The sequence below is a fragment of the Capsicum annuum genome, unplaced genomic scaffold (genome assembly GCF_002878395.1).
Source record: "Capsicum annuum cultivar UCD-10X-F1 unplaced genomic scaffold, UCD10Xv1.1 ctg4452, whole genome shotgun sequence".
Lineage (NCBI taxonomy): Eukaryota > Viridiplantae > Streptophyta > Magnoliopsida > Solanales > Solanaceae > Capsicum > Capsicum annuum.
In genome coordinates, this window is record NW_025852055.1 from 411,735 (window position 1) to 421,149 (window position 9,415).

Here is a 9,415-nt window from a genome sequence, read left to right on the forward strand (position 1 = left end):
TGTTTACAATGGTGATTTTATTTTGGGAGGGTTAGTGGGTAGGATGTGCTGGTTCTTATTATTGTTATTGTTATCAGGAATGTTAGACAGTGCACACAAAAGGCAATAAATATGCTTATGGCATCAAACCTTTTGGCTTTGGGCTTTATAAGACGTAATGTGTGATTTCATTTTAAAGATGATAATAACTTATTTCTCTCTCTTTACTTCTGTAAAGAATGGATCTTAGGCCTAAATAAACCTCAAAAGCTTGCTCAGTACAACTTCTATACAATTGGTTTCTATAATTATCGTCAAAGGCAAAACCATGGTTCGATACACCTCTATCCTTCTTCCCTCCTCTATTTGTTTTCAATTTTCTGTTGATTTCAGATGGTAATATGTCCTTCTCAAGAAGAAACTCCGAGTTCTGGTAATACGAATTCTCCTTCGGTGTCCTCTTCTCCCTCTCCACATATTCACCAACCGCATTATTATTGTTTACAACAGTAGAAAGACTGGGTGGTTGATATGGCCTGTGACGAAATGGTCCTGGTTGACTATATTCCACTCACACTACAGACCTATTTTCGAACACATTATCCCCACCTAAATATTCTTGACCACTATGCAAGATAATTCCGCCATCAGGAACTCCAACAAAAATCCTACCTCTTTCATTATTACCACTATTAATCGGGTTCAACTGCACCTGCTCATGTGCCATATCTTCAATCCTCTTCACACAACTCCTAAACTGATAAGGTTCACCTTCAAATGTACTCCTAGTTTATCTAATCTTCTAAATATTCAAATTCCCTCCACTTAAACTAATCTTAACCCTATCATCTACTCTAGTAATCAATGGTCCAACAATCTCATTATCCACCTCCATGCAACCACCATTTCCTCATCTGCCCTACCTCTATCGCGGTCTTCATTTCCAAAATCTGTCCCACCGCCTTCATTTTCAACAATCGTCCCACCACTATCTAGACCCTTATTTCAAAAATTCATCCCACCACTATCGCGGCCCTCATATCAAACATCCATCCCATCACCATCGCCAGCCTTATTTCTAATATCCATCCCACCTCCATTGCCATGCTTGTTTCCAAAATTCGTCCCACCACCAAGGACAATCTCAATTCCAACATCCGTCGCACCGTAGCTTTTCTGCTTTTGTAAACAATAATAATACAATTGGTGAATATGTGGAGAGGGAAAAGAGGAAACCAAAGGCAAATCTTTATTATAATAAATCAGAGTTTCTTCATGAGAAGGACAAATTACCATCTAAAATTAATAAAAAAATTAAAGCCGAATAGAGGAGGGAAGAAGATAGAGGTATATCGAACCATGGTTTTGCCTTTTATCATAATTATCGAAAACAATTTTATAGAAGTTGTACTGAGCTAGCTTTTGAGGTTGAGTTAGGCCTAAGATCTATTCTTTACATTGTATTAGAGCCAGACCCACCCAATTTATTTGTTTCCAATGTTGGTCCCCCCATCTTACACTGTCCACGCTCCAGTTGTCCATTTTTGGATGTGTGGTGTCCTTTGTCTCCTTATATGGACCGGAAAAATCCTCCCACATGAGCTAGATTTTGAGGTTGAGTTACGCCCAAAATCCATTCTTTACATGGTATTAGAGCCAGACCCAGCCTAAATCTTTGTTACCTAATGTTGGGCCCTTATATTATATCCTGATATGATAGTCTTGTATCCTAATATGATTGTTAAGTGCATATTCAACATCATGACATAATCATGGAGGACGAAGATGCAACTGAAACTTGATTTCTTGTTGATGTTAGAAGATCCTTATTACCTGGCGAACAGCCATGTGCTGCTGCTAACAGTAGATCTTACGGTCACCCTATCACTAGAATTAGGAGTGACATTGAACCATTAATCACTGAGCCTAGGGACGAAGACAATGATCTCAAATCCATATTTGATGTTGGGAAATTGTTCAATACTGCTCATAGTGGTGTATCCAGTTATGCAGCTACTAGCTTCGGTGCTGAAAATACACTTGAGAGCAATGTGGTTGCTCATAGTGGATTGTCCAGTTATGCAGCTGCAGGCTCCGGTGCTTTGAATGCAACTGAGAACATGGTGGTTTCTCGTAGCGGAATGACAAGTTTTGCAGTTGCTAAGAGGTTTTCTACGAATGCACCTCAGGACACGGTGACTTCTCATGCTTCTCAGTTACCTCCCTTCACCCCCTCATCTATATTTAATGTTGGAGATTCCCTAATGTGAACATTCCTTTTGATGCTGTTCTAAATTGGTGGAGAAGTGACTGTTAGTTTTGACGTTCGTTAGTCACAACCAGATAGGCTGTTAATATTGTTTCACTTGGTTCTTTGAAGAATTTTTCCATTATGATATACAATGTTACTCTTTTTGAGAGATTAGGTGTCTTTCTATTTAAATTTATCAAAAAAGCTGAGTTAGCAATTGTTTTCATGTTCCCACAATTTATTTGTTTTTTTAGTTTGTTGGATTTTTCTTTCTTTGCAAATAGCTCTTACCGGCAAGGATACGGATTACCTTGTTCTCGAAATCCTTAATGTAATAGGAAAAGTGACCCTTTCCTCCTACCCCCAACATGTGGTCCTACAAATGAAGAGTTATACATTTTTTATTTCTTTCCTTACAACATAATTTGTTCTCGCAACAGTTGGGTTCTAATTTTGAAGATAAAAAAATACAGAGAGTATTGGTACAAGAATTTCACCTTACTTCTTACCACAGAAGAGTTGGTTTTGACCGAAAGGTTTCACCCCTTTTTTATTTTGGGCTAAATCAACACTTTTTTATATACCTAGTAGTGAATTATTTGATTAATACCTATTAATTTTATTCCATATTGGATAAGGGATGGATAATTGGTCTCCTTAAATGGATTTTGACAATCCTCTCCTCGTGAGCTAGTTTTTAGGGTTGAGTTAGGTCCAAGATAAATTCTTGACATGGTATTAGAGCCAGGCGAATCTCAAATTTGTGTTCACCGCTGTTGGGCCCCCATATTATATTTTCCATGCTCCAGTTAACAAGGACTAGGCGAGCGGGGGAGTGTTAAGAATATCCTACTCCCTATATGGACTTGGACAATACAGTATGTCTTAGAAATAAAGTAGGAGTATATAATTCTCATATTATTTTATCTATGATCCAGTTAATGAGTTAGAGTTCTATGTGATATAGGAATTAGTTATGCCTTTATTATTTGAATAGGAATTAGTTATCACATTTAAATTGAAGTGCAGTTAGATATTTAGCCATAAATATATGTTTTGAGTTATTAATAAAATTAATATCCTTTGACTCTTTCTCTGTTATTTCTCTAATTTCAAAGCTAAAAACCAATAAGTGGTATCTAGAGCCATTTTGTTGAGGGAACTGTGAGAGAGATGAATTTTGAAGATAGCATTTTCCAAATTGTTTTAACTACTAATCTCAAGACACATACATGGCTACCTATTCCATTGATGTGTAATAATGATAGGAGTAGATATTCAGTGAGTTAGTAGCATATTACTGAGTCAGCCGTATAGGGTGTTGAAGGTTGTTAGAGGTTGTTAGACAATGATTAGTTAGTTGCAATGTGGTTTCAACTAGAATATTCTAGAAGGAGGTAGTTATTACATATTTTGTATCTCTTTCACAGCCTATATAAGGCACAACATCAGATTGTAACACAAGTTTTCCATGAAAAATAAAATTTCCTACTTCACTCTCTCCTTTATTCTTCCTTGTTCATGGATTATCAAGCTGTAATACTTGAATTTCACATGGTATCAGAGACAGGTTGCTAATACAGAGATTATTTTGATTTTTTCTGCTAGTTTGGTCGATTTTTTAGCTAAATTTCTTCATTCATGGCACCTAAAATTGATCAAAGTGATTCACTCTTCATTGGTGCTTCAGATAGTTCAAGCTTTGTACTCATTCCAATCAAACTGATTGGTTCAGAAAACTATAGTCTTTGGAGTCGATCCATGCGAATTGCACTCTTAGGGAAGAGAAAATATGGTTTTGTCACTGGATCTTGCAACAAGGAGTCATATAGAGAAGAACTCCATGAAAAGTGGGAAACATGTAATGCGATTGTCCTCTCATAGATCATAAGTACTGTGTGTGAAAGCTTACTATCTGGGATCATGTATGCTACAATTGCTTGCGTAGTCTTGGATGATTTGAAGGAAAGATATGGCAAAGTGAATTGTATGAGCATATATCAATTGCATCGTGAAATCAATATGCATTCTGAAGGTACTGATTCAATCTCAGCTTATTTTACTAAGTTGAAAACCTTGTGGAATGAGTATGATGTTCTGGTTCCAAATCCTAGCTATGATTGCCCTAAGTCCAAAGAGTACTCAGATCATATGTGTCAGCTAACACTTCTACAATTTTGGAGTGGCTTGCATGAGTCCTACGATCAAGCTAGGAGATAGATCTTACTTAAGGGAGTAACTCCAACACTCAATCAAACTTATGCAATGCTCATAGAGGATGAGATACATCACACAACATTTACACTTGTTTTACATGATAGATCAGAACCTCTTGCTATGCAAGTGAATCACAATTATGGTTATGGATAGGGAAACACAAATTACAAAAGTAGAAAGTGTGACTACTATCACATCTCAGGTCATACAAAAGAAACTACTACAAACTGATAGGTTATCCAAATGATTAGAAGAATAAGAAAAAATAAGATAATACTCCTCTAAATTTTAGGTCATATAATGTTGGTGGAAACAATTTATCACTACATAATAGGGGTAACAACTATACTAGAACTGGTAGAAAGTCCTCCCAAATTGCAAGCATGGTAGCAGGACCAGTTGATGCTGCCAGTTCCAGTCATGATGTCAATCTTGTACCACTGGAAAAACCACGTACCTTCACTGATGAAGAGTAAACTCAAATCATGAACATGTTAAACAAGGATACCAAGGATATGAAACAAGTCTATATGACAGCTATTACTACTTGTTTCTTATCCAAGGCTTGTTCTGACAGTTGGATTATAGATTCAAAAGCTACACATTATGTGTCTGCCCATAAACACTTGTTTAAAGATAGCACCAGCTTGGTTCCAAGACATTTGGACAAATTGCACCTTCCAACTGGTGATGAAGTCATAATTTCCCACATTGGAGAAGACTACATATTTACAGATGATGTGATCAAAGATGTCCTCTTTATTCTAGATTTTAGACTAAATCTGGGGTCTGTTGCTAAGATAACCATGGAACTACCATGCTTTATGTCCTTTTATCCTAATTTTTGTATATTTCAGGACCTCTTAAATGGAAAGTTAAAGGGTATTAGTAGACAAGAGGATGGAATATATGTTCTTAAAGGTTAATGGAAAGATAATACTAATTAGGAAGGACCAAAACACAGCAGATTCACTGAAGAGGTTAGTGTTCCCAATTGCAGACTATGGCACCAAAGACTTGGGCACCCAGCTCCTTAGGTTTTAAGAGACTTAGACATTTTGATGAATCGTAGTGATGTAAATATATTGAATAAATGTACTGTATCCCCCACTAGCTAAACAAATAAGAATGCCATTTCCTACAAATACTACTAGATGTTCTGCATGTTTTGAACTTGTACAATGGATTTATGGGGTCCTTATATAACATCTACATTTGATAATAAGTTTTATTTCTAGAATATAGTGGATGACTATAGTAGATATACTTGGTTTCATCTGTTGCACCTAAAATCTGAGACCATAGTAGCTATTAAGACATTCATATCCATGATTAAAACACAGTTTGGAGTGGTGATAAAGGCCATTAGATCTGATAATGGGACTGAATTTATCAATAATCAATGTCACACATTGTTCCAGTCTCTAGGTATTCTACATCAAACCAGTTGTCTTTACACTCTACAGTAAAATGGAGTGGTTGAGAGGAAGCACAGACATATATTAAATATTACTAGAGCTATTAAGTTTCAGTCTCATTTGCCCACCAAGTATTGGGGATTATGTGTGAAAGTTGTAGTATATATCATGAACAGGTTACCAACCTTAGTCTTGAGTGGTAAGAGCCCTTATCAATTATTATTCTCCAAAGATCCCAAGTTGTCTCATTTGAGGGTGTTTGGATGTCTGTGTTATGTGACTATTGTCCCTAAGGGTGACTATTGTCCCTAGGGGTGACAAGTTCTCTGAAAGAGCTAAACTTATTATGCTAGTAGGATATTAAGAATCTCAAAAGGGTTACTTGCTACTGGATATCAACTCAAAAGGATTATTAGTGAGTAGGGATGTGTTTCATGAAGATTCATTCCCTTTTGATCCATCATAATCAAAATTACAACATGCAGATATTTCTAAAACTGATAAAGACATCAATGACTTCCTGGACTCCACATATGATGAAGTTGATGCTGATGTTCCTTTAGAGGATATTCATGTTGATGATGCAAATACTGATGCTGATTGCCAAGATTCCTCTAATGTTGCAGTACCTGGTGCAACTTTACCTTGCAACACTCGTGAAGAAACATGTCAAGATGACAACTCCTTTTTACAACCCTCTTCTAGTAGACCAACAAGTACAAGCATACCACATGTGTGTATGCATGATTATGTTGACACTTCAAAAACCCAGAGATGCAAGTACCCCTTAGCCAGCAACCTATCTTACAGTAAACTAAAACTAGCATATCAGTGTTACTTGTCAAAGCTCTCTAATCTGACTGAGCCTCAACACTTTAAACAAGATGTAAAAGATGATAGATGGGTGGAATCTATGAATTCATAAATTCAAGCATTAGATGCCAATAACACATGGACCATTGTTGACCTGCCCAAAGGGAAGAACACTGTTAGTACCAAATAGATATACAAGATTAAACATCTTGCAAATGGTGTAGTAGAAAGGTTCAAAGCAATATTAATGGCCAAGGGATATAGCCAACTAAAAGGGCTAGATTATCATGAGACATATTCACCAGTGGAAAAAATGATTACTGTCAAGAGTGTGATTGTTGTAGCAGTATCTAGAAGATCTCCTCTCTATAAATAGAAGTCTATAATACATTTTTACAAGGGGATCTTGAAGATAAAGTGTATATGAAACTGCCAGAAGGTTTCAAAATCCAACAATAGCACAAGGGTTGCAAGTTGCTCAAATCCTTGTATGGCATCAAGAAGGCTTCTAGAAAATGGAACCTGAAACTGACTTATGCCTTGCTTGATGCTGTATTCACTGAAATTTCTCATGACTATTCTCTCTTCTTTCTATATCAAGGTGATAATACAGTGATAGTTCTTGTATATGTTGATGACCTGCTTCTTACTAGAAGCAATTCTACATTTATTGTTACAACAAAAGCCAAGTTGCACCAGCAGTTCAAGATGAAAGACTTGGGGAATCTTATATACTTCTTGGGTATTGAAGTCCTCAGATCAACTTCAGGGGTGATATTAAACCAAAGGAAATATGTCCTAGAATTAATTTCAGATACTAGTCTTAGTGGTTCAAAACCTACAATCACTCCCTTAGAATCCAATATAAGGTTGACCTCAATTGAATATGATCAAACCACAGGTGCACAAGGTGATGATTTGTTTTTTGATGCTTCTTCTTATCAAAGACTAGTAGGTAAACTCATGTATGCTACTATTACTAGATCAGATATCAGTTTTGCAATCCACACTCTCATCCAGTTTATGCAACATCCCAAGAGTTCACACTGGGAGACTACTATCAGGGTTGCCAGGTACCTCAAAGGCTCTGTTGATCAAGGAATCTAGTTACAGGCTAAGCATTCTACCACTCTAACTTGCTGGTGTGACTCAAATTGGGCTGCTTGTCCCAACACCAGGAGATTATTTACTGGTTATGCAGTTCATTTTGGTGAAACTTTAATTTCTTAGAAGTCCAAGAAACAGCACACTGTTTCCAGGAGTTCTACTGAAACTTATTACAGAAGCATGGCTTCAGCAGTTGCAGAGATAACTTGGTTGGTTAGTTTGTTCCAGGAACTCAAGGCTCCCATTACCTTGCCCATATCAGTCTTTAGTGACAACAATTTAGCAATTCAATTGGCCAATAATCCTGTGTTTTATGAGAGAACAAAACATATAGAGATTGACTGTCATTTCAACAGGGATAAGATCAAAGATGGAATGATACAAGCTATACATGTTCACTCTCAGGACCAAGTGGATAACCTTCTTACCAAGGGGCTAGGCCAAGATCAAAGTGCTCATTTATTTGGAAAGCTTGGTTTGCTAAATATATTGCACCCTGCAGCTTGAGGGGGCATGTTTTAACTACTGATCTCAAGACACATACACAACTACCTGTTCCACTTATATGTAATAATGATAGGAGAAGATATTCAGTGAGTTAGTAACATATTGGTGAGTCAGACATATAGGGTGTTGAAGGTTGTTAGACAATGATTAGTTAGTTACAAGGAGGTGTCAAATAAAATATTCTAGAAGGAGGTAGTTATTAGATATTTTGTATCTATTTCTGTAACGCCCCACAATTCGAGCTACAATATAGACCATGATTTTGATGCGTTGTAAATCCCAAAGCCATACAATCCTATGCCAATACGGCATGTTAACTATTGTATGGCATGTGAATCCACTCAAGCTTGAATTTAGACCATAGAGGTCCTTCAACTCAAGGATGAGTTGAAACTATTTTGATTGACTAAAATTTAGTGGACGTTGTAAAGTGTGTCAACTTCCATCGACCGTAACTCTTTGTATATATCAAATTAGGAAGCCTACTATGTGTCAAATTTGAGGTATTCGAGTTCTCTTTCCAATGATACAAATTTGGCTAAAATCCAACACCCGAGCAAGAAGTTATGGCCTTTCAAAGTGATAAGCATCGCCTAACCAATCGCCCATGGCCACTGGAAAGCATAGGCGATAGCCTAGGCGGTGCCTATGTAAACATAGGTGATATCCTAGACGGCACCTATGTAAACATAGGTGATAGCCTAGGCGGCGCCTATGTGAACATAGGCAATGGGATAGGCGGCGCCTATGTAAAGAATTCTAGTGACTCATACACTCCGTGTTGGGGACAAAGTGGTCCTTTTCCACCCTTGCTTAGCCCTAAAACACGAAATTTAGTTCCAATATTCTCCTTAGGGTTTCAAAATAAAAAACCAAATAGTTCAAGATTCGACCGTAGGTTTTCAAAGATAATTACATATTTGGAATCACCAATCTGCAAGCTTCAATAAACATCTATTATCCTTGGAAATAGAGGTACGTGGGGTTATCCAAAAATCTCATGGGTGTAGTTTTTATGAACATGCATGCTTTTAAATGGGGGTTTTCAATCAAATGCTAATATCTTGCTTTCAATGTGATTTCTAAGTCATTTACTTTATGTCATGGGAATTGTTTGCCTATA